This window comes from Neophocaena asiaeorientalis, unplaced genomic scaffold (genome assembly GCF_003031525.2).
Source record: "Neophocaena asiaeorientalis asiaeorientalis breed wild unplaced genomic scaffold, Neophocaena_asiaeorientalis_V1.1 scaffold317, whole genome shotgun sequence".
Classification (NCBI taxonomy): Eukaryota; Metazoa; Chordata; class Mammalia; order Artiodactyla; family Phocoenidae; genus Neophocaena; species Neophocaena asiaeorientalis.
In genome coordinates, this window is record NW_020173114.1 from 5,137,909 (window position 1) to 5,162,868 (window position 24,960).

Below are 24,960 nucleotides of genomic sequence, written 5' to 3' on the forward strand. Positions count from 1 at the left end.
GCAGGCTCAGCGGCCATGGCTCACGGGCCCAGCCACTCCGCGGCACATGGGATCTTCCCGTACCGGGGCACGAACCCGTGTCCCCTGCATCGGCAGGCGGACTCTCAACCACTGCGCCACCAGGGAAGCCCAGAAATTCTGTATCTTTAAACTTGGGAAGATTCTTTAAAAACTATGCCCTGGAACTATATTCAATGTCTGTAATAAACCATAATGGAAAAGAATATGAAAAAGAATATATATATATATAACAGTGAGAGGCCCACGTACCAAAAAAAAAAAGAAAAAAATAAATAAATAAATAAAATAAAATAAATTTTAAAAAGTATGCCCCAATTTATTTAAAGGTGGCAGGGCACTGGAATCAGGATTGTAAGACCAGGAATTAAACCTCAGCTCTGCTACTGACTAGCTGCGTGACTCCGAGCCTGTTTCCTCCTCATCTATAAACAAGCAGGTTGGTTCGGCATCACTAAAATTCTACCATTTACAATGCAATTTCAGATAACTCAAGAACGAGATCTTTAGCTTATCCTGATTATCTTTTTTTTAATTAATTTATTTTATTAATTTATTTTTGGCTATGTTGTGTCTTCATTGCTACGTGCGGGCTTTCTCTGGTTGCAGTGAGCGGGGGCTACTCTTTGTTGCCGTGAGCGGGCTTCTCATTGCCGTGGCTTCTACTGTTGTGGACCATGGGCTCTAGGCACGCGGGCTTCAGTAGTTGTGGCACGCAGGTTCATTAGTTGTGGCTCATGGGCTCTAAAGCGCAGGCTCGGTAGTTGTGGCACACAGGCTCAGTTGCTCCGCACCATGTGGGATCTTCCCAGACCAGGGATCAAACCTGTGTCCCCTGCATTGGCAGGCGGATTCTTAACCACTGCGCCACCAGGGAAGTCCCTATCCTGATTATTGTAGAACTTATTCAAATAGTAAAGCAAAGAAATAAACACATCGATCCATATTTGATTAACTAAACAAGTTAAAACACAGGAAATATCATCTCCATTATAAAAAAAGGCTCTGCATTTGATTTGGCTCCGCATAGAGTCAGAGAGAACACTATTATCAGAAAATTGTGGTAGTACACAGTTGAAATTATGGTGATTTAGATCATATCTTTCCGCATTCATTTATCTAAGTAGATAATTTTGAAAACCGAAGTCTAGTTTTTCTGAAGGGGGAACAGAGAAGAATGAACATAAATGCTCAGAGTCACTGTTTTAGTCTAGTTCTGCCAGAACCACCATAGCAAGTACCATGCACCTCTACCAGATATGAAGAACCTTGATCTATTGCTTTATTGAATGCTTTATATATGGCCCTGGATAATTTATGTTTGAGCCTTTTTTTTTCTTTTTTTTTTTTTCCTGCAGTACGCGGGCCTCTCACTGTTGTGGCCTCTCCCATTGCAGAGCACAGGCTCCGGACGCACCGGCTCAGCGGCTATGGCTCACGGGCCTAGCCGCTCCGCGGCATGTGGGATCCTCCCGGACCGGGGCGCAAACCTGTGTCCCCTGCATCAGCAGGCAGACTCTCAACCACTGCACCACCAGGGAAGCCCCATATGTTTGAGCCTTTTAATGAATAGGTCATTTAGGTTTTTTTTTTTTTTAACTACCACTAGTAGAAACAACTTTTACGTTCACTACTCTACTTGAGACAATTGTTAGTTCGTACAGACTATAGATGTTCATTACATGTGGTTCACACTTGGTTACTCTAGGGAAAACCAGAACCTATAAACATAGTCCCTGTACCCACCAGCTGCCTAGGGCTTACAATTGAGTAGGATCATGCAAATTTGATGACCTCTGAGTTATACTTTTAAAATTAAATTCTTACCAGTTTTCATGTCCAGTTTAATTGCATTTGAGTCCTGTGTCTGTTTGCTAACAGATATCAAACACAAAGTTTATTTGTAAAGTGCTAGAAAAAGAGATTAAGGCATCATAAAGAGCTAATTCAATTGACGGTTGTAAGAAGACAATAGGAAAATATGAGATTATCAGACTCTATGACCTGAACCCCTTCAAGCTCCAGCTCATTCATCAGACCTAAAATATTTTGTTTTGATTAAACACTGAAGCTTTACATCCCTTTGAGAGAATAAATCATATTTTGGGGCTCTCTGCATCTCTGGTTCAGTTTGCCTAGAGAAATCTTGTAAAGATGGTTGGATCAAAGGAAGAAGACTACTGGGTTGTCAGTTTTATCAAATTACTTATCAAGCTAATTAACTGATCTGAATTTTATTTTTTTTTCTGTTAAAGGGGGACAGTAATAACTGTCTTGAAAACCTTGCAATGCTAGCTACTATAATGATCAAAATGAAATAGTGTAAATGAAAGTACTTTGTAAACTGTTCTAAAAATGTAAGGCAATATTATTATTATGGAGCTTTTTACTTTTTAAAAAACTTTCATATAAAATCCAAAACTAGATACCATCAGATCTACATCTTTCTCCAATCACTCCAACTTCCTTATAGCACAGCAGTTCCCAACCTTTTTGTCACCAGAGACCGGTTTCGTGTAAGACAATTTTTCCACGAACCGGGGTTGGGGGATGGTTTGGGGATGATTCAAATGCATTACATTTAATGTGCATTTTATTTCTATTATTATTACACTGTAATATATAATGAAATAATTATACAACTCACCATAAAGCAGAATCAGGGGGAGCCCTGAGCTTGTTTTCCTGCAATTAGATGGTCCTATCTGGGGGTGATGGGAGACAGTGACACCCGAAGAGTGTTGCTTATGTCCAGTCTACTCCGTAAGATGCAGCTTAACTGTCACTTGCCACTCACTGATTTTTTTTAAAATTTTATTTAATTATTTATTTATTTGGCTGCACCAGGTCTTAGTTGTAGCACGCAGGATCTTTGTTGCAGCATGCAGGATCTTTCGTTGAGGCATACGGGCTCTTCCTTGCAGTGCATGGGCTTCTCTCTAGTTGTGGCACACGGGCTTAGCTGCCCCTCGGCATGTGGGATCTTAGTTCCCTGACCAGGGATCAAACCCATGTCTCCTGCACTGGAAGGTGGATTCTTAACCACTGGACCACCAGGGAAGTCCCACTGATAGGGTTTTGATATGAGTCTGCAAGCAATTGATTTATTATGGTCTCTGTGCAGTCAAACCTCTCTGCTAATGATAATCAGTATTTGCAGCCGCTCCCCAGCACTAGCATCACCGCCTCAGCTCCCCCTCAGATCCTCAGGCGTTAGATTCTTATAGGGAGCGCGCAACCTAGATCCCTCGCATGCGCAGTTCACAGTAGGGTTTGCGCTCCTATGAGAATCTAATGACGCTGCTGATCTGACAGGAGAGGGAGCTCAGGTGGTAATGCGAGCGATGGGGAGTGGCTTTAAATACAGATGAAGCTTCACTCGCTTACCCGCAGGTCACCTCCTGCTGTTTGGCCTGGTTCCTAACAGGCCACGGACAGGTACTCGGAGGTTGGGGACCGCGTTATAGCACATTAACTGGTGACTAACCCATCACGAATAGTTTGCAAGTAGTACTGCACAGTTACTGCATGTTTTACTTTACCTAACTCTAGCAGACATGACTTTTAGCTTATAGGAATCAACAGAAATCCCTACCTGATTTTCTGTGCTGGAGACCAAATGGCAAAGTAGGAAAGAAAAAGAGGTCTTAAAACGCTCTTTCAGTCTCATTTTGAGCTAGGGTTGGAACTCATTCTTGTGGTGAATGACCCATTATTACCAAAGTATTCATGCTGCTTTTCAAAAAATCTCAGCAAAGGTCATCTGAGTATCCAGTTGGAAAAAAAAAAAGTACCTTAACCTCTAATTACACCATAGACAAAAATCAGTTCCTGATGGACTACAATTCTGAATATGAAAGATAATAAAACTTCAGAGAAAAAACTAAAATATCTTTGTGACCTTAAAGTATTTGTATCCTCTTAAACAGGATATAAAAACTCTGACCATGAAAGAAAAAGAATGATAAATTTGATTACATTTATGATTTCTGTTCATCAAGAGACAACGTGAACAAAATGACAACCCACAAAAGTGGAAGAAGGTATAACAATAATATATCTGAAAAATGACTTATATAGATTTTACAAAAAGAATTCCTATGAATCAATAAGAAAAATAGAAACCACACAACAGAAATAGGAACAAAAGACTTGAACTTGTGTGACTTCATATAAAAGGCCATCCAAATGGAAAATAAACCTAAAAAGATGTCCAACTTCATTAGCCACCAGGAAAATGCAAATTAAAACCACAATGTGATCTGCTACACACATCAGAATGTCTAAAATGAAGAAAATGCATTGGTGAGGACATAGAGCTGGAACTGGAACTATCATATATTGCTGGTGGTATAAAACTGGTACAATCTTTTGGAAAATTGAGTATAATTATTTATTTAAACTGCATGTAGGCATACCCATGACCCAGCAATTCCAGTCCAACAGAAATGCTTAAATATATTCACCAAAAGATAGGTACCAAAATCTCCACAACTTTAATATTTGTAACTGCTAAAAACTAGAAATAACCCAAGTATCCAATAACAGTAGAACAGATAAATAAATTAGGGTGTGCTCACACAACAGAATACTATACAGCAATGAAAATTAATATATATAACTATGTAATAGAGAAGAACAAATATGACTCCATATTGGATCTATTTCTTTTACTTTAACCTTTGTATTCTACTGCTTTTGCTATAAGTTAATTACTAAAAGCATGTTGCCAATAGCCTGAAATGTACAGGATAACCCATTCTCAAGGTTCTGCCTTTCAAGGTATAACACTTTCCCATTCATATAGAGATAAAAAGTTGCAGAACAGAGAATAACATTTGTCTTGTTGGAGGTTTGTAGGAATCTCATGACTGGACCTACAGGGACTGCTGCAAGAACAAAGGATTCTGGCACCAAGAAGTTTGCAAAAAACAATCACACCCCCTCCCCTCTTAGTATGAAAGAAGCCTGAATTTTAATTCAGAGAAGACGGTTCTTCGGGACGCTAGTCCACCATCTTCTCGGTCTGCTGGCTTTCTGAATAAAGTCACTACTCCTTGCCCCAAGACCTCATCTCTCGATTTATTGGACTGTTGTGTGGCAAGCACTATGAGCTTGGACTCGGTAACAACTACACATGACAATATGGATCAATCTCACAAATATAATGCTAAGCAAAAGAAGCCAGACCCAAAAGACATGAGTCTATTTATATAAAAAACAAAAACAGACAAAATATGATCTATTATCTATTCCATTAACAGTCAAGACAGTGTTTACCATCGCTGGGGACGGCAGTAATAGGAAGAGAACATGAAGAGGGCTTCTAGAGTCTGGTATGGTTCTTAATCATATATGTACTTTTTCATATGCATGTTACACTTAAATAAAAAGTTAAGAAGTAGTATTTTTCTGCTATTTTGTGTTAGGGTTTTGGCCTTTCACATAAAAAAAATCAGCCCCTCTTGGATAAATGTCAAAGTTGCTATAAAGGCTAATAATGAAACTGATTTTAAGCTAATTGCAGAGTGACCTTTACCAAACTCACAGCTTCACAGAATTAGAGATCTAGTAACAGTCTAGTGGAAGGAATTTGCTCTTTCCTGAATTAAAAAAAATTTAAAGGCATTAGAAAAGAGTGATTTTCTTCCCCCTCCCCTTATCATTGTCTTTATTATGAGCTATACACAGAGCAAAGTGCACTATGTATATTATTTCATCTAATTCTCATAACTCCATGATATACTTTCGTTATCTTCCTGATTTTATGTTGAGATTTAGGCTGAGTATGTTGTCTAAAGGCAGACAGTACATACATAGTACAGCCAGAATCTGAATCCTAGTGTGTCTGACTCCCAAGCTGATGCTCTTAATCACCATTTCATATCACCCCATTGTCATACTGGGGGCTTTAGAGCATATGGTGATGATAATCTTCTTTGGCTTTTGCCTAATCACTTTAGAAGGTAAAGTGATTTTATAAAGACCCATAGAGGGACTGGACTGTTAAGGAGTAAAAGCTGGGTGTTGAGTAAAGACAGAAAGCCCGTGCCATCAGTACGCCTACAGTGAAAATGTTTGACAGCTTTTAACAACTGCCTAAATGGGAAACTGGGTAGAAGTCTCAGCACACTGGTCTCAAATTAGACCAATTCAGGGTGAATGCTTCTACTTAGGCCATAATGTCAAAAATAAACAAAGGATAAACAAAGCAATTTTGTCAAAAATGAAGATCAGTGAGAAGGTTCATGTGTGTGCATGGGTGTCTGCATTTCTTTAAGTCTTCCTCTAGATAATGTTATTTTCCAAAGTTATTTTGACAGGTATTGATTATTTAATATGAATGCTAGTAAGGCATTAATAAAGTTTAGGGTAGAAGAAAATATATATGATTGACTAGACTATTGATCTTTTTTTTTAACAACTCCTTTATTTTTATTGAAGTATAGTTGATTTACAGTATTATATTAGTTTCAGGTGTACAACATAGTGATTCAGTATTTTTATAGATTATACTTCATTTAAAGTTATTACAAAACAATAGGTATATTTCCCTGTGTTGTACAATATATCCTTGTTGCTTCTCTATTTTATACATAGTAGTTTGTAACTTTTTTTTAACATCTTTATTGGAGTATAATTGCTTTACAATGTAGTGTTAGTTTCTGCTATATAACAAAGTGAATCAGCCACACGTATACATATACATCCATATCTCCTCCCTCTTGTGTCTCCCTCCCACCCTCCCTATCCCACCCCTCTAGGTGGACACAAAGCACCGAGCTGATCTTCCTGTGCGATGCAGCTGCTTCACTGGAGAAATGTCTATTTAGGTCTTCTGCCCATTTTTGGATTGGGTTATTTGTTTTTTTGATATTGAGCTGCTTGTATATTTTGGAGATTAATCTTTTGTCAGTTGCTTCATTTGCAAATATTTTCTCCCATTCTGAAGGTTTAGACTATTGATCTTTACTCAGCTTCTGATCTTTAATCAGATACTTCTCTGGTCAGAAAAAATATCACTTAGTAGATACTTCCCCAAGTTGCCTAAGAGAAAATAAGCACTTTTACTCATTCTACATTCGTAAATCCTAAACTTAAAAAGTAACTGTCGGGCTTCCCTGGTGGCGCAGTGGTTGAGAGTCCGCCTGCCGATGCAGGGGACGCGGGTTCGTGCCCCGGTCTGGGAGGATTCCACATACCGCGGAGCGGCTGGGCCCGTGAGCCGTGGCTGCTGGGTCTGCGCGTCCGGAGCCTGTGCTCCGCAGCGGGAGAGGCCACAACAGTGAGAGGCCCGCATACCGCAAAAAAAAAAAAAGTAACTGTCAATTTGTGTCAAAGGTCCATTGCAAAGTTAAAAATCACACCTTGACCTAAGGTTGTTTCTATCACCCTTCATTTATAAGAAATTTCAAAGTTTATTTTTGAACCATCCAACTTGAAGGTTATTTAAGCCTTAAATGCCATACTTAGGAATAAATCTACCTAAGGAGGCAAAAGATCTGTATGTAGAAAACTATAAGATAATGATGAAAGAAATCAAAGATGACACCAACAGATGGTGAGATATACCATGTTCTTGGATTGGAAGAACCAATATTGTGAAAATGACTATACTATCCAAAGCAACCTACAGATTCAGTGCAACCCCTACCTAATTACCAATGGCATTTTTCACAGAACTAGAACAAAAGAGTTTACAATTTGTGTGGAAACACAAAAGACCTCGAATAGCAAAAGCAATCTTGAGGAAAAAGAAAATGGAGCTGGAGGAATCAGGCTCCCTGACTTCAGACTATACACAAAGCCACAGTAATCAAGACAGTATGGTACTGGCAAAAACCAGAAATATAGATCAATGGAACAGGATAGAAAGCCCAGAGATAAACCCACGCACCTATGATCACCTAATCTACGTCAAACGAGGCAAGAATATCAATGGAGCAAAGACAGCCTCTTCAATAAGTGGTGCTGGGAAAACTGGACAGCTACATGTAAAAGAATCAAATTAGAAAACTCCCTAACACAATACACAAAAATAAACTCAAAATGGATTAAGACCTAAATGTAAGGCCAGACACTATAAAACTCTTAGAGGAAAACATAGGTAGAACACTCTTTGACATAAATTGCAGCAAGATTTTTTTTGACCCACCTCTTAGAGTAATAAGAATAAAAACAAAAATAAACAAATGGGAGCTAATTAAACTTAAAAGCTTAGCAAGTGAAACCATAAACAAGACGAAAAGACACCCCTCAGAATGGGAGAAAACATTTGCAAACGAAGCAACTGACAAAGGATTAATCTCCAAAATACAAAAGCAGCTCATGCAGCTCAATATCAAAAACAGAAAAACCACAAAAACCCTGTCAAAAAATGGGCAGGAGACCTAAATAGACATTCCTCCAAAGAAGACATACAGATGGCCAACAAACACATGAAAAGATGCTCAACATCACTAATGATTAGAGGAATGCAAATCATAACTACAATGAGATATCACCTCACACCAGTAGAATGGCTGTCATCACAAAATATACAAACAATAAATGCTGGAGAGGGTGTGGAGAAAAGGGAGCCCTCTTGTATTGTTGGTGGGAATGTAAATTGATACAGCCACTCTGGAGAGCAGTATGGAGGTTCCTTAAAAAACTAAAAATAGGGCTTCCCTGGTGGCACAGTGGTTAAGAATCTGCCTGCCAATACAGGCGACACAAGTTCGAGCCCTGGTCTGGGAAGATCCCACATGCTGCGGAGCAACTAAGCCCGTGCGCCACAACTACTGAGCCTGTGCTCTAGAGACCGCGAGCCACAACTACCGATCCCTCATGCCACAACTACTGAAGCCCGCACACCTAGAGCCCACACTCTGCAATAAGAGAAGCCACCACAATAAGAAGCCTGCTCACTGCGACGAAGAGTAGTCCCTGCTCGCCACAACTAGAGAAAGCCCGCACACAGCAACCAAGACGCAACACAGCCAAAAATAAATTAATTAATTAAAAAAAAAAACTAAAAATAGAACTACCATGTGACCCAGCAATCCTGCTACTGGGCATATACCCAGAAAAAAACATAATTCAAAAAGACACATGCACCCCTATGTTCACTGAAGCACAATTTACAATAGCCAGGACATGGAAACAACCTAAATGCCCATCAACAGAGGAATGGATAAAGAAGATGTGGCACATATATACAATGGAATATTACTCAGCCATAACAAGGAACAAAATTGGGTCATTTGTAGAGACATGGATGGACCTAGAGACTGTCATACAGAGTGAAGTAAGTCAGAAAGAGAAAAACAAATATCATATATAATGCATATATGTGGAATCTGAAAAAACTGGTATAGATGATCTTACTTACAAAGCAGAAATAGAGACACAGACATAGAGAACAAACATATGAGCACCAAGGCGGGGGTGTGGGATGAATTGGGAGATTGGGATTGACATATATACACTATTGATACTATGTATAAAATAGATAACTAATGAGAACCTACTGTATAGCACTGTATAACACAACATTGTAAAGCAACTATACTCCAATAAGAATTAAAAAACAAAACAAAACCTTAAATGCCATTTTTTATAACAGAGGGAAAACATACTTGCCAATATACAGAGTTATATACTTAATGAGTATGTTAGAGTGTTTCATACAAAGTCATAATCTTCAATTATGAGCTAGGGATACTCCCCACTCCAACCTTTCCCAACACCTATAGGTAAATCAGCCTCCTAATGACACTATGATCCTCACAACTTCTCTGTGGAGGTGGCCCAGTGTGTGAATCTAAGCCACACCCACTCGCTTAGATGAAGGACATAGCATCCAGACTCTTGAAAGTGTTTATATATACGGCGGGGAGAAACCACATGTGGCTCTATTTAGTAAATATAGATAGCATCGACCTAGACCTCCATTGTGTTATTCTATCTAGGCCCTTTCCCAAGTTAAAATGTAAACTGCTTACTTCTTCAAAGTTCTACAAAAATATTAGAAGGATCTTTTTCATATTAGGTAACATAAATATGTCCCTATTTACTTACTAAAAGTGAAAAAAAATTCTGTGGAACTTTATAGTTTGTTAAAGCATTTATTTATCATCATACATGATAATAAAATTTTCTATATTCAATATGACTAAATGTAAAAATAACTGGTATATGAATTTCTAGAAATCTTTATGTAATGGATATATTAATAGCTCTCAAAATGAAAAAATATGTTGATTTCTCCAAGGTAATCATAAACACATACCAAGATACATAGACAATTTGAAGGAAGAAAGTGGGCATTTCACTAATTTGACTTTAAAAAAATCCTTGAAATACGCAAGAGTACAACATAGAAGGCTATAATGTATTTTCTGAAAGTCATTTAAGAATGTATAATTTTTGTATATCATAGCATTTTATGAAGAAGCTAAAGCATTCGTCTTTCAGGGTTTTTTTTGATAGGTAAGAAGTGGATTTATTTATAGAGAAACACACTCCACGCAGGCAGAGTGTGGGCCATCTCAGAAGGCGAAAGCAACCCCAGAGTATGGGGTTGTCACTTTTTATAGGGGTGGGTAATTTCATAGGCTAATGAGTGGGAGGAGTATTCCAGCTATTTTGGGGAAGGGGTGGCGATTTCCAGAAATTAGGCCACCACCTACTTTTTGACCTTTATGGTCAGTCTTGGAAGTGTCATGGTGCCTGTGGTTGTGTCGTTTAGCTTGCTGATGTGTTACATGAGCATATCCTGAAGCTTAAGGCCTAGTGGAAGTCGACTCATCCCAGCATCTTGGACCTATTTTGTTCTAATCAGTTTATGTCGTGTCCTCGGATAATGTCATTCTTTTAACCATTGTGCCCTGCCCCCTTCCCTCCTCGTTTAATAAGGCCTAAGGAATGTTAACTTCAGCTGAGCCATGTAAGATGTATGACATGATTACATTTCCATCTATGAACAATATGCTTTGTTTTACCTTTTTTTAAGGAATTAATAATTATTGCTTTTGGCATTTACTTAACTGTACTTACCACTCACAGTACATCCCTAATTTCTCCACCAGAAGTGTGTCCTTAATATTCAAATCATCAAAAAAAAATATTCAAAGCACCAAATGATCTTTAGTTTCAAATATCCATCATCTATTAATCTGTTATCAGTTCTAATTTGAACTAGTTGTTCTTGAAAACTGCTATCCTACTGAAAACATAATGCCTGTCTTTGCTATCATTCTAGAAATCTTGTATATTAGGTTCTCTGCTTCCTGGTGCCCAGGAGGTGAAATTTTTGAGATTTTGCATGTCTGAAGATGTCTTCATTCTGTGACCAGACACGATTGATTGTTGGGTTGGGTACAAAAGTCTAGTTTGGATATCATTTCACTAAGAATTTTAAAGTCATTGCTACATTCTTTTCAATTTCCATTTTTATCTTGCCTGACACCATTCTGATTTCTATTCTACTGTATGTGGTTTGTTTTTGTTTTTCCCTCTCTGGAAGGTTTAAGATCCTATATTTGTTCCCAGTGTTCTAAAATTTCACATTGAAATAACTTAGTATGTCTTTTACATTCATTGTTTAGGGTACTTTGTGGGACTTTTCAATACATGATTTGAGCAATTTCCTTTAACTATTTAAAAAATTCATCATCTTTATTTTACCAATTTTTTTTTTCTGGGCCTCTTTTTATGGGATGTTGGACCTCACTGATTGATTCTCTAACTTTTCAATTTTCCAAAATCTTGTATTTGTTCTATTTTCTGGAAGATTTTTTTCAATGTTATATTTTAATTCTTTTATGAAATTTTCAATTTAGCTATCATATTTTTAAATTCTGAGAATTCTGAGATTTTTGTTTTGTTTTCTGTTTTTATTTCATGGATGCAATACCATTGCTCATAACTCAGAAGATATTAATCAGATTTTTGTTTCAAAGTTTCTTCTGTTCTCTGCATTCTGTTCCTCTCTTATTCCTTTTTTCTGTAAAAATAAGTTTTGTTTTATCTCTGTCTTTCATATGAGACTTTCCTTGAATTTCTAGTTACCTTATAGTCAGTCATCTTAGACTTTCTTTTATATTTAAAGGAAACTTCAAAAAGATGATTGGAAGCTCTATATGTGTGGAAGACATTTGTCCATGGTGACCTTCATTACAGGGTGGACAATTTTTGAGTCCCTCCAAAGTCAGTCCCTCTAGATCTTCATCTGGGGCAGGTCACTCACTCCAGAGTATTCTTCAATCTCTTGCCTGCAGAATATATTTCTAGTTGGCATACTAGGTTTCTAGTAGGTGTGGGTCTTATCAGTTGTTATGTAGACTTACACTTATACCCCATTTTTGCTTCTCATTAATCTGTGACTGGTATTTCTGACTCCAGAGCTTTTCCCATTTTACTCCTCCAGAGTGTAAATATCTTATCTTCTGTTGGTGTGGGAAAAATTAGTCACCTGGCTGCTTAGATCAGGAGAAGGGTATATGGGTCTAAATGCCCCTTACATAGTCTTTCAACCCTTATGTAGTTCTTCCTTTTGACAGTCCCACCTGAACTTTGACTTTCTGAGATGTGGGTGCCAGCAATTTCTTATTTTTTAATGAACTCATTTTGTATGTCTCTGATTCACTACCCCTACCTGCCCATTGGCAATTTTTCAGATTTCTCCATTGCATTAGTTTTCATGCCTCTGTCCATTCCTCTGGTATTTTATTGACATCTTTTGTCATTTCTCATATACTCCTATTTTTGAGGCTATTGATTACTTCTTGTGTTTCCTTTTTTCCATAGTCCTCAGAAAACTTGATTAAAAGGCACAAATAGCTCATCTCGTTGTGGCTCCTTCTTTGTCTTTGGGTGTAGAATATCTTTTTTGCTAGGCTTGAGCCTTTTGTGTCGATGGTTTTTCAGCAGTTAGTTGTGATTTTGGTGTTTTCGTGAGAGGGGATGAGCTCAAGTCGTCCTCTGCCATCTTGTCTCTGGGAAAATTCAAGTCTTGCTGAGCACTCCTACGGCAGTTAAACTCCAGGGGGTCACCAGCTGGGTTCATCTGTCCAGGATTAAACCTGTCTCCACCGATATGTTACAGGAACCTGAAGACTCACATTCCAGCCATCACTGTGAATCCACCCCTTCCTCCGAGTTTCCACAGGATCTCTCTTCTTTCAATATTGAAAATATTGTTAGGGAGGTAAGAAAAAACTGTCTTATCAACCATCATCATCATCTCACTAGTAAATGAAAAAAATAAGGCTAAGAAAAACAAAGGGGCTGGATACGAGTCAAATCACATGCCTGAAATCTCATGCTAAAGCATATTACTCATCTTAAAAGCATACAACATTAGAATTCTTTCACTTTTATTTAAATTCAAAATCACTTCATTAAAAATACTTGCTACATAAGATATTTATATCCCAAGAGTATCATTTTGTATGATTAATTTCTATCACCTTTGGGGAGGGAAGTCTACATAACGTAATGACTTTTATGTTTACTTGGTAGCTCTAGCTATGGGCCATTTTTATATTAATCTGATTTAATGGGATCTATTTTAGGTTAATTAATCCTCAGAGATATAAATTCCTTAATAAAGCAGTCAGCAGTATTTTAAAATATTAACCAAAACATTCATAAATCATGTTAAACAATGCATTAGCAAGACCAAATACCTCACTTTCTGCTCCTATCTGTAGCTTTCAAAGCTTAACTCCCTGCTTCCCCACCTTCCCAAATGCCCCCTTTTTATCGAATGATAAATATTCCTTCACATTCCACTCCTCTATCAACTAGAAGATGATTAGATATAATTTACATGTATCAAATGACTGAAATTCATTTATACTATAACTATACTTGCATATTAAGTCAGCTAATGGTGAAATGGAAGGTTTAACCCTCTGTTTAAGACCGAGACATCATCAATCATATAGAGAGATTTTCTTTCTGGGAGGCAAAAGCAGGAAGTCTGAAATCATGCATTATCTAAAGGTTAACATGATGTAGTCCTTTCAGGGTAACTACTGGAGGTGGAGGTGAACATCTCTTGTCATTCTGCCCCCCACTAACATAGACTGCTAAAAACCCAACCCTCTTCTGCCTCTCTTTCCTTTTCTTCCCTTGCCTATTTAGAACACAGCAACTAAACATACCTGTATTGATTCAAAAAATAGGCCCTTAGAGGCCAATAACATTATCTAAACATAGTACAACACTTCTTCCTTTTCTTACTCTTTTTTGAGCCATATTTGTATTCTTACTTATTTAATGGCTTTTTGATACTATAACCCTACCCTTAAACGACAGCTCCCAAGTTCTTTAATATTTCAACTAGGGACTTTCCTGGCAGTCCAGTGGTTAAGACTCCAGGCTTCCACTGCAGGGGGCATGGGTTCCACCCCTGGTTGGGGCACTAAGATCCCACATGCTGCGTGGTGTGGCAAAAAAAAAAAAAAATTCAACTACCTCTGGAAATTAAGATTTTGATTTTTTTTTTTCTTTGCGGTACACGGGCCTCTCACTGCTGTGGCCTCTCCCGTTGCAGAGCACAGGCTCCGGACGCACAGGATCAGCAGCCATGGCTCACGGGCCCAGCTGCTCCGCGGCATGTGGGATCTTCCCGGACCAGGGTACGAACCTGCGTCACCTGCAACGGCAGGCGGACTCTCAACCACTGTGCCACCAGGGAAGCCCAAGATTTTTATTTTTTTAAAGTATACTTTTGGGGACTTCCCTGGTGGCGCAGTGGTTAAGAATCTGCCTGCCAATGCAGGGGACAAGGGATCAATCCCTGGTCCAGGAAGATCCCACATGCCACAGAGCAACTAAGCCCATGCGCCACAACTACTGAGCTTGCGCTCTAGGGCCCGAGAGCCACAACCACGGAGCCCTCGTGTCACAACTACTGAAGCCTGCGCGCCTAAAGCCCGTGCTCCATAACAAGAGAAGCCACCACAATGAGAACCCTGTGCACCGCAATGAAGAGTAGCCCCCGCTGGCCGTAACTAGAGAAAGCCCGCGCGCAGCAACGAAGACTCAATGCAGCCAAAAATAAATAGGTAAACAAAATTTATTAAAAACAAATAAAAGTACGCTTTTGGAATTTAGCCCCTTCATCAATGGGGGTATTATGCTACTGAAATCTAGCATTTTTGTTTGTAGACACCCAAGAGAATTCTGAAAACTATACACTGTCCCCCAACCCTGGCACATTTTAAAATTGACATCTAAAATTTTTCACCATAAGTTTATATAGTTACAAAGGAGTAATTGCTAACATATTGTAAGTTTTGATACTTTAAAATAAGGCTATTATGTTACCTTAAATGTATCAAATGAAATTTAAACCCTATAGCAATTTGATAGCGCCAGTATCCACTTCAAAAAACTGATGAACTACTGGTCCAGAATGGTCATAAATTTTCTGTATCTTATTTTCCTTCTTGAACTTATTTCCCTTTCTACTTTCACCACAAATTATTTTTAACTTTTAATTTGAAATATTTATAGAGTCACAGGAAGGTGCTAAGACGTGCAATGAGTTCCACATACTCTTCACCCAGCATCCCCCAACACTAACATCTTGCATAACTAAAAATGGCAAAACATCAAAACGAAGAAATTGACATTTGTACAATCCAGAGCTTATTCACATCTCACCAGTATGTATGCACTCATTGCATATGCGTGCATATGTGTGTACTGCTATGCAATTTTATCACACGTGTAACTTTGTGTAACCAAAATCAAGATACCTAACTGGATCACCACAAGACTCCTTTTACTACCCTTTTATAGCTATAGTCTTCCTCTCTCCCTCCCTTTCCTATCCCCCGGACACCACTAATCTATTTTCCATCCCTGCAATTATGTTATTTCAAAAATGTTATGTAAATGGAATCATGCAATATGTATCCTTTTGAAATTGGCTTTTACTCAGCATAATATCCTCGAGGTTCATCCAAGTAGTTGCATGCATCAATAATTCATTCTTTTTTATTGCTGAGTAATACTCTATGGTTTGGACTTAACACAGTTTCTTTAACCATTCATCCACTGAAGGACATCTGGGTTTCCAGTTTTGGGGTATTACAAATAAAGTGGCTATAAACATTCGTATATAGGTATGTGTAAACGTAAGTATATTAGTCATCTCAGGATGCCATAACAAAATACTATAGACTGGATGGCTTAAACAACAGAAATTTATTTTCTCACAGTTCTGGAGGTTGGAGATCCAAGATCAAGATACCATCATGGTCAGGTTCTAGTGAGAGATCTCTTCCTAGCTTGCACATAATTGCCTTCTCACCGTGTCTTCACATGGCAGAGAGACAGAACAAGCTCTCTGCGTTTATTCTTGTAGGGGCACAATACCAACACAAGGGCTCTGCCTTATCTTCAAATACCACACATTGGGGGTTAGGTCTTCAACATATGAATGGGGGGTATGTGTACAATTTAGTCCATAGCAATAAGTTTTAATTTCTCTGGAGTAAATGCCCAGGAGTTTAATTGCTGAATCATACAGTAGTTGTATGTTTAGTTTTTAAATAAATTGCCCATCTGTTTTCCAGGGTGGCTGGATCATTTTACATTCCCTCCATTAATGTATGAATGATTCAGTTTTTCTGCATCCTTGTCAGCATTTGTTATTGCCATATTTCTTATTTTCGCCATTCCAATGATATCTCACTGTGGTTTTAATTTGCATCTCCCTAATGGCTAATGAATTGAACTCTTTTTTTTTAAGTAATTAATTTATTTTGGCTGTGCTGGGTCTTAGTTGTGGCACGCAGGATCTTCCTTGCGGCATGTTTTTTTTTAGTTGAGGAATGCTGGCTCTTAATTGCAGCATGCATGTGGGATCTAGTTCCCTGACCAGGGATTGAACCCGGGCCCCCTGCATTGGGAGTGCAGAGTCCTACCCATTGGGCTACCAGGGAAGTCCCAAGTTGAACATCTTTTCGTGTGCTTATTTGCCATCTGTATATCCTCTTCAGTGCAATGTCTGTGCATGTCTTTTCCCTATTTTCTAATTGGACTGTTTTTTTTAACAGTTGAGTTTTAAGAGTTCTTTATGTATTTTAGTTACTAGTCTTTTGTCAGATATGTGGCTTGAAAATATCTTCTCCCCCTCCTTCCCTCCAAAAAATCTTCTCCTATTCTGTAGCTTGTCTTTTTATCCTCTTAACAAGGTTTTATTGCAGAGCAAAGATTTTAATTTTGGTGAGTTAAAATTTATCAATTTTTCCTTTTATGGAACATGCTTTTGGTGTCAAGTCTAAGAACTTTTTGCCTAGTCCTAGGCCCCAAAGCTTTTCTTTTTTTTTTTTTTCCTTAAAGTGTTATAGTTTTACATTTTCCATTTATATCCATGATCCATTTTGAGTTAATTTTTATATAAGATTTAGGTCAAGGTATTTGTTATTGTTATTTTTTTTTGGCCAATGGATATCCAATTGCAGGCTCAGTAGTTGTGGTTCGCAGGCTCTAGAGTGCAGGCTCAACAGTTGTGGCACACGGGCTTAGTTGCTCCACGGCATGGGGGATCTTCCTGGACCAGGGCTCGAACCCGTGTCCCCAGCATTGGCAGGTGGATTCTTAACCACTGCGCCACCAGGGAAGCCCAGTAAATGCTTTTTGATGAGGAAAAGTGCAACAGCAAAATGACAAGCACCAAAATAGCAACACAATATATCAAAGGAAGACTCCACTTGAAAGCTAAGAATCAGACTGAAGCAAATTAAGTTGTTGCTTAAAGCATAATAATTAAGGCCTTTAAATTCACCAAAGCATTCTGCTATCACAGACTGAAAAGGCTTGTTTATCCCTTCTCTGTCCTAGGGGAGTAAATTATCTCATGAGCCTTTCTATTTCTCCAAAGTGCTCTTTCAAAGGTGATGAAATGTTTAGGCAATTCATTACATTAACATGAAAATCTTTTACAGGACAGGATGATCAAAACCAAAAGGGGGGTGGGTAGCACTGACTAAAGAGGAAAGGATATGCTCTCTCAGGGTAATACCAAGTTTCCTGTTCTTGCCTGGCTGGCTCCTGCTTGTTAGTCAGATCTCAGGTTCTCCAGCCAGCCGGCTAACACAGATGTCTTGACACTCACTATCATCTCACCTACTTTAATTATTTGCATTGTGCACATAGCTACCTGATGTTTTCGTTGTGTGGTTATTTTTTAACTTCATTTATTCTCTATCCATCAGTGCCCCTCCCCCAAACATGCAAATTCTATGACAGCAGAGAGTTATCATAGTCACTGGTACAAACCCAGTGCTTACCTGATACATAGCAGGTACACCCTTGTTGACTATAACCTATAGAAATCAGGAACAAAATTGATGCTAATTTTAAGACTCTAATCTTTAATTGAGTAGGTTTTTTCTTTCTTTTTTTTTTTTTACTAAAATAAACTGTTGCTATTATACAAGATTTTCTGGGAAAAAATGTGCCATTATATCTTTATCCCTCTGAAGTTATTTACGCCAATTCTCTTGCCTTATTTTACTGAAATAACATTAATTATGCAATGCTTAAACAGATATTGCAGCCATGAAGATAAACAGGGTAGGTAAATATTCAAATGATAGATAGTTAAAATTCATATCAGGACTTTTAGTTCAAGATGGTAGATTGAGGATATAGGTTTACTACTTAAAGCTTGCAAAACCACACTGAAAGAAAGGAGACAAAAGAAGCAATGAAAGTTTATTATCAGGAGGAAGGGGAAGTAGGGGGGTTCACCAGTGGATGAAAGATCCAACAAATTTCGAGAATTCAAAAAGCTGATTGAATTGTGTTGACGGATGAGATAGGCAAAGAAAGCCACAGCCCAGAATACTCCACAAAGCAACCTAAAGAAGCTGGAAGCCAAACTGCTTGTTGGAATGCCAGAAGGAATCTAGAGAGCCAATCTGCCCTGGAACACCTGATGACTCTGGGCTCTGGGCCAGAGGTATGAGGGAGGGCAGGAGTGAGAAGTGGGGCTGAAGACAGTGGGGATAATTGAAGGTCTGTACCTGGAACTGCGCTGGTTGGCACCTCCATCTGCTTCCCCCACCCCCATGCAGATCACAGGCAGCCTGGCATTAACCCACAGTTGAAAAACCAGATAGCTGAAGGAACAAACAACCTGGGGAAAGCCAAGGCTTCTAATGGTAGTACAGTCCGCCCGGGATAAAGCACTCCTCTGACACGGGGCCCCCAGGGCCTGAGCACAGGCTCACCCCAGAGCAAGAAGGCCAGCCAATGCACCCCACCTACACAGAGGGCACAGTCAGCCATCCACTCAGGTGATAGGTATAGGAGGAAAAGAGACCCACTTTTCAAATAGCAGAGGAAATCCACACCAGTTTCTCAGCCCTGCTTTCTAAAATATGAAAAGATGACCAAGGCACATGGAAAAATCCAGCAGCATGAAAAAGAAGAGCTAAGAAAAACATACAGAAAAAGGAATCCTGAGGGGAACAAATATAATTAAGGGACATAAGAAAATAAAATATATTTTTTTAAAAACTACTATAATCAAAGGATTCCAGAGGATATTACATGCATATCAACTAGGAATAGGAAACCACACACACAGAAGAGGAACAAAGAACTTGACATCAAGTCTTTTAAATTAAATTTAAAAGTCAGAATTTGAAGAGTGATTAGAAAAGGAAAAAAAATCAACAGATGAGCTGGAGAATAAAACTGAGAAACTCAGAATGAGAGTGTATGGATAAAAAGATGGAAAATAATAGAGAAACTGTGAGAGATACAAAGAGCCAATCCAACAGGTACAACATTTGACTAATAAGAGCCCCCCAAAGAGGAAACAGAAAAAAGAGAAGGGAGAAGCTATTAATTAATAGAATTCCCCGGAGTTGAAGAAACACCCAAGTCTTAAGATTGAAAGGGCTGGGGGCTTCCCTGGTGGCGCAGTGGTTGAGAGTCCACCTGCCAATGCAGGGGACACGGGTTCATGGCCCGGTCCGGGAAGATCCCACATGCCGCGGAGCGGCTGGGCCCGTGAGCCATGGCCGCTGAGCCTGCGCGTCCGTGAGAGGCCGCAACGGGAGAGGCCACAACAGTAAGAGGCCCACGTACCGCAAAAAAAAACAAACAAAAACAAGAATCCACCTGCCAATGCAGGGGACACGGGTTTGATCCCTGGTCCAGGAAGATCCCACATGCCGCGGAGCAACTAAGCCCGTTCGCCACAACTACTGAACCTGCACTCTAGAGCCCGTGAGCCACAACTACTGAGCCCACATGCCGCAGCTAATGAAGCCCACGCACCTAGAGCCCGTGCTTCACAACGAGAGAAGCCCCTGCTCGCCGCAACTAGAGAAAGCCCATGTGCAGCAACAAAGACCCAACGCAGCCAAAGATAATAAATAAATAAATAAAATTTTAAAAAAAAGATTGAAAGGGCTGAGTGCTCAATACAATCAACTGATAAAAGACCCACATTTATACATTTCCTCATGGAATTCCAAAACAAATATAAAAAGGAGACACTGAACAGGAAAAACAGGTCACCCACCAAGGATTGACAATCAAACTGGCTTCTTGTTAGCAACAGAGGATGTTAGAAGACAATGTCTTCATGGTTTTAAAGAAAATTATTTTCAGCCCAGAATTCTGCACCCAACCTAACTACAAACAAAGGTACAATAAAGACAGTTTTAGACATGACTCAGAAAGTTTACTTCCCACACATCCTTTCTAAAGAACTTATTTCAAGATATACCCCAGTAAAATTATGGCATAAATCAGAACAGTGGAAGACCCAGGATCCTAAGAACAGTGATTCCAACATAGAAGAATAGAGGAAAACCCTTGGAAGGCAGCTGTGCAGTAGCCTAGAGAAGCATTTGGTCATGAAGGGGGATTCCACAGAATAAAAAATACAACTGAGAATATGGAAAAAGTGAGGCTATGGCAAAGGCATATTATGCCAAAAAAACCCAAAAAACAAAAAACAATTAGAAACTCCCTGAAAATTAAAAAGAAAGAAAAATACAAATGTCACCAAAAAGCTGCATTTCAAGTAAGAAGCACGCTTACACATCCTAATTATAAGGAACTGGAATATGAGAAAAGGGGATGTAGTTGTTCTTGATCTTACAGTCTTGAGAGCCAAGGGGTCATGACCCTGGCCCCGTAGAAAATGTAATCCCAGCACACAAATTGGCTCTGCACTAAATACAGAATGATATTTTAGAGGGTACTAAAAATAGAGAGGCCCTTCATCTTAGGCCAGAGTTAACTTTGATGTGGTTGGTCTCAAGACATAAATTTCAGGACCCTAAGAGAAAGACTGGCCAAAACTGCTCTACTCTTGTTTTATTTTCTATAATTGTGGCATCAAATGATAGCCAGTTCTACCTGCAGTGCTTTCCCCAAAGATGAAAGTTGTTTTCATTATTCAAATGGTCTAGGACTCCAAAACTGGCTCAGTTCACCTGGATCTGAGGGGCAGATAACATAATAAATGTCTGCTTCCTAGAGCTGAGTATAACCAGGTAATCATTCCAAAAAAGACAGTATATTGACTGCTCAGGGGAGACACCGTGGCTCAGAGTGATCTCAAATCATAACTCTGTTACTTCACTACAGATCCCAAAGGCTAGGCTTTAAATCATGATTCTTTAGTAGGAATATTAAAAGGCAAGCAAGCATGATTTCTAAGCAAAAAGAAACTTTCTATAGGGAATGTGCAAATATCACATGTTCTCTTCCCTATTGGCAAAAATATGGTTTAGCTTCTGGAAAGGGACAAATCCTTGCAGTAATTTGCGTAATAACAAAAGACATTTGTCCCACTAATTCTACCCACTTTCCTGACACAGAGAAAATAATTTCATGCTGCAGTCAATGGATCTCAGGTTTACAAGGGAGATTTTTCCTTTTATGGAAGAATTAACAAGTCATAATAATATAATACTGTTTATAGTTTTCATCTTGTAGAGTCAACTTATTTGGAGATTTGGTTATTGTCACAGGATAAAATATAAAGTTATCAACTTTGACAATGTAAAAGTGTTGCTGGACTTCCCTGGTGGCACACTGGTTAAGAATCCGTCTGCCAATGCAGGTGACACAGGTTTGATCCCTGCTCCGGGAAGATCCCACGTGCTGTGCAGCAACTAAGCTCGTGCGCCACAACTACTGAGCCTGCGCTCTAGAGCCCGCGAGCCACGACTACTGAGCCCGCGCACCTAGAGCCCATGCTCCGCAACAAGAGAAGCCACCTCAATGAGAAGCCTATGCACCACAACGAGTAGGTCTTGCTAGAGTAGGCCCTGCTCTCTGCAACTAGAGAAAACCCACACGCAGCAATAAAGACCCAACAAAGACAAAAAAAAAAAAAAAGTGTTGCTGACAGAAACTGGGAAAACCAGATGAAAAACAGAACATGTTCTAATGTCCCATCTTAAAAAGGGGGGAGTAGACAGACTGACAAAAGTGGATGAAATGAGAAAGAGTTGTCATTATCTGAAGTTACTAAGTTAAGCAACAGAAGAAGTAAAATTTAAAACAAACCCTGGAAGAGAATGAGATGACCGTAGTGTAAGCAAGCTAAATACTCCTTAAAAGTAGAAAGTCAATAGATATATCTAAAGTTGATAAATCAAGAAACAGAGGTAAAAGTTTATTATTTACAGCAGCAGCCCCAAATCATTTTTTATTGTATAATCCTCTCAGGGAAAATATTTTAGAGCACAAATCCCTAACATATGTATATTTACTTATTTATACTCTATATAAAATCATGATTATATTAACTTACTAATTGTATACTGTGACTCACACAGTAATAGAAATTAAAAGTATATAAGAATAATTTTGAATAGATTTTTATTGTGGGGGGATGCTTATTATAATAATGAACTGAAAACAAAAAATCATCAGCTATTCTGACAAAAACATTTTAAGATATAAAAAGTATATGAGAATAAATACAATTTCAAATAATTTCTTCCAGTACCCAAATTCAGCATCATATGCACCTCCCAGAGTGTGTGCAGTTCCCTTTAGACATACAGCTCTAGAAGTTAGAGGTTTAGCCACCAGAAAAGCCAATAAGATAAGTGATTCAAAGAGGCTACCTTTTGGGAGCAAAGCTGAGGGTAAGGAGAAGTGGAAGGGGAGACTTATGATTTGCATCATAAGCTCACTTATACTATTTTACTTATTGTATATACATTTTCTTTCATATAAGTAGTTAATCTGATCAACTCCATAAAACTCTATGTCTGGATTCAGTCATTCAACAAACATTTATTGAACATCTGCTTTGGGCTAGGCACAGGAGATAAAGAGAGGAAATTGACATCTTGGCTGTCAGGGAGATCATAGTCTGGGGCTCAGAAGAGAGAGATGAAAATCACTGATGACAATTCAATATCATATGTGCTGTAAGAGAAGTGTGTGCCAGATATCATGTACCCACAGGGTGGGGCACAAAAGAGGTACACGAATACCATGTGGGATGTTAGGGAGGAATTGCTGAAAGGTCACTTCCTCTCTGAGTTGAAACCTAAAGGACAAGTAGAAAACTGAGAATAAACCAGGTAAAGAGGGATGCAGGAAATGGGGGAAGGGCATTCTAGGGTAAAGAGGAAATGGTGGGGTAGACAGGTTGACATGTGAGAGACAAGCACAGTGTGTTGGGAAACTGGAAGGTTTTCAGAATTGCTAGAGCAAACAGTGCATGAGATGGTAGTGGCAGGAATGAAACAGCAAGATAGGAAGGGACCAGAAACAAAGAGCCACGCTCAGAACTCTGCTTAGTCTACTGAAGGCAATGGTAAGCCACTGAAGGATTTCACTGGTAGGGAGGGAGATTAGATCAGATTGGCATTTTGGGAAAGACTGCTCTGGAAGTAATGTGGAGGGTGTATCTGAAAGGGGTAAATGAGGAAGGGCCTTCTGGAGGCTATTACAGTGGGCCTAATGAGACAGCAGGAGACAAACGGCCAACAGGTACATGAAAAGGTGCTCACTATCACTAATCATCAGAGAAATGCAGATCAAAATCGCAATGAGCTATCACTTCACACCTGTTAGAATGCCTATATCAAAAAGACAAGAGACAACTATGTTGGCCAGGATGTGGAGAAAAGGGAACTCTTAGGCACTATTGGTCGGAATGTAAGTTGGTTCAGCCACTATGGAAAACAGTATGGAGATTCTGCAAAGAATAAAAAATAGAACTACCATATGATCCAGCATTCCTACTTCTGGGTATAACCAAAGGAAATGAAAACAGGATCTCAAAGAGATGGCTGCATTCCCATGGTCACTGCAGCATTATTCACAATAGCCAAGACATGGAAACAACCTAAGAGTCCAAAGTGTCCATTGGAAGATGAATGGATAAAGAAAATGTGGCATATACATACACCATGGAATACTACTCAGCCATGAGAAAGAAGGAAATACTACCATTTGCAACAAAATAGATGGACCTTGAAGGCATTATGCTAAGTGAAATAAGCCAGACAGAAAGAAAAATATTACATAGTATATCATTTATACGCAGAATCTAAAAATTTTTTTAAAAGTCTAAGTCTTAGAGAGTAGAAAAATGGCTACCAGAGGCTGGGAGGTGGGAAAAATAGGGAAAGGCCAATAAAATGCCAGTAAAACCTTACGGCTGCACAATGAATAAGGTCTGAGGATCCAATGTAAAACATGGTGCCTATAGTTGATAACACTGTATTTTTTTTTTTAAGATGATGCAATCAAAAGTTATTTAGGAGATGCACTAGTGGAATTGCTGAGGGATTAAACATGAGGGTAAGGAAACAGGGAGAGTCTAGAAGGACTTAGGTATATTTAGGTATACTTAGGTATATATACTTAGGTATATATCTCTTGAGTAACTGGAGACTATCACTAACTGAAATAGGGAAAGAAGCAATTTGGGGGCAG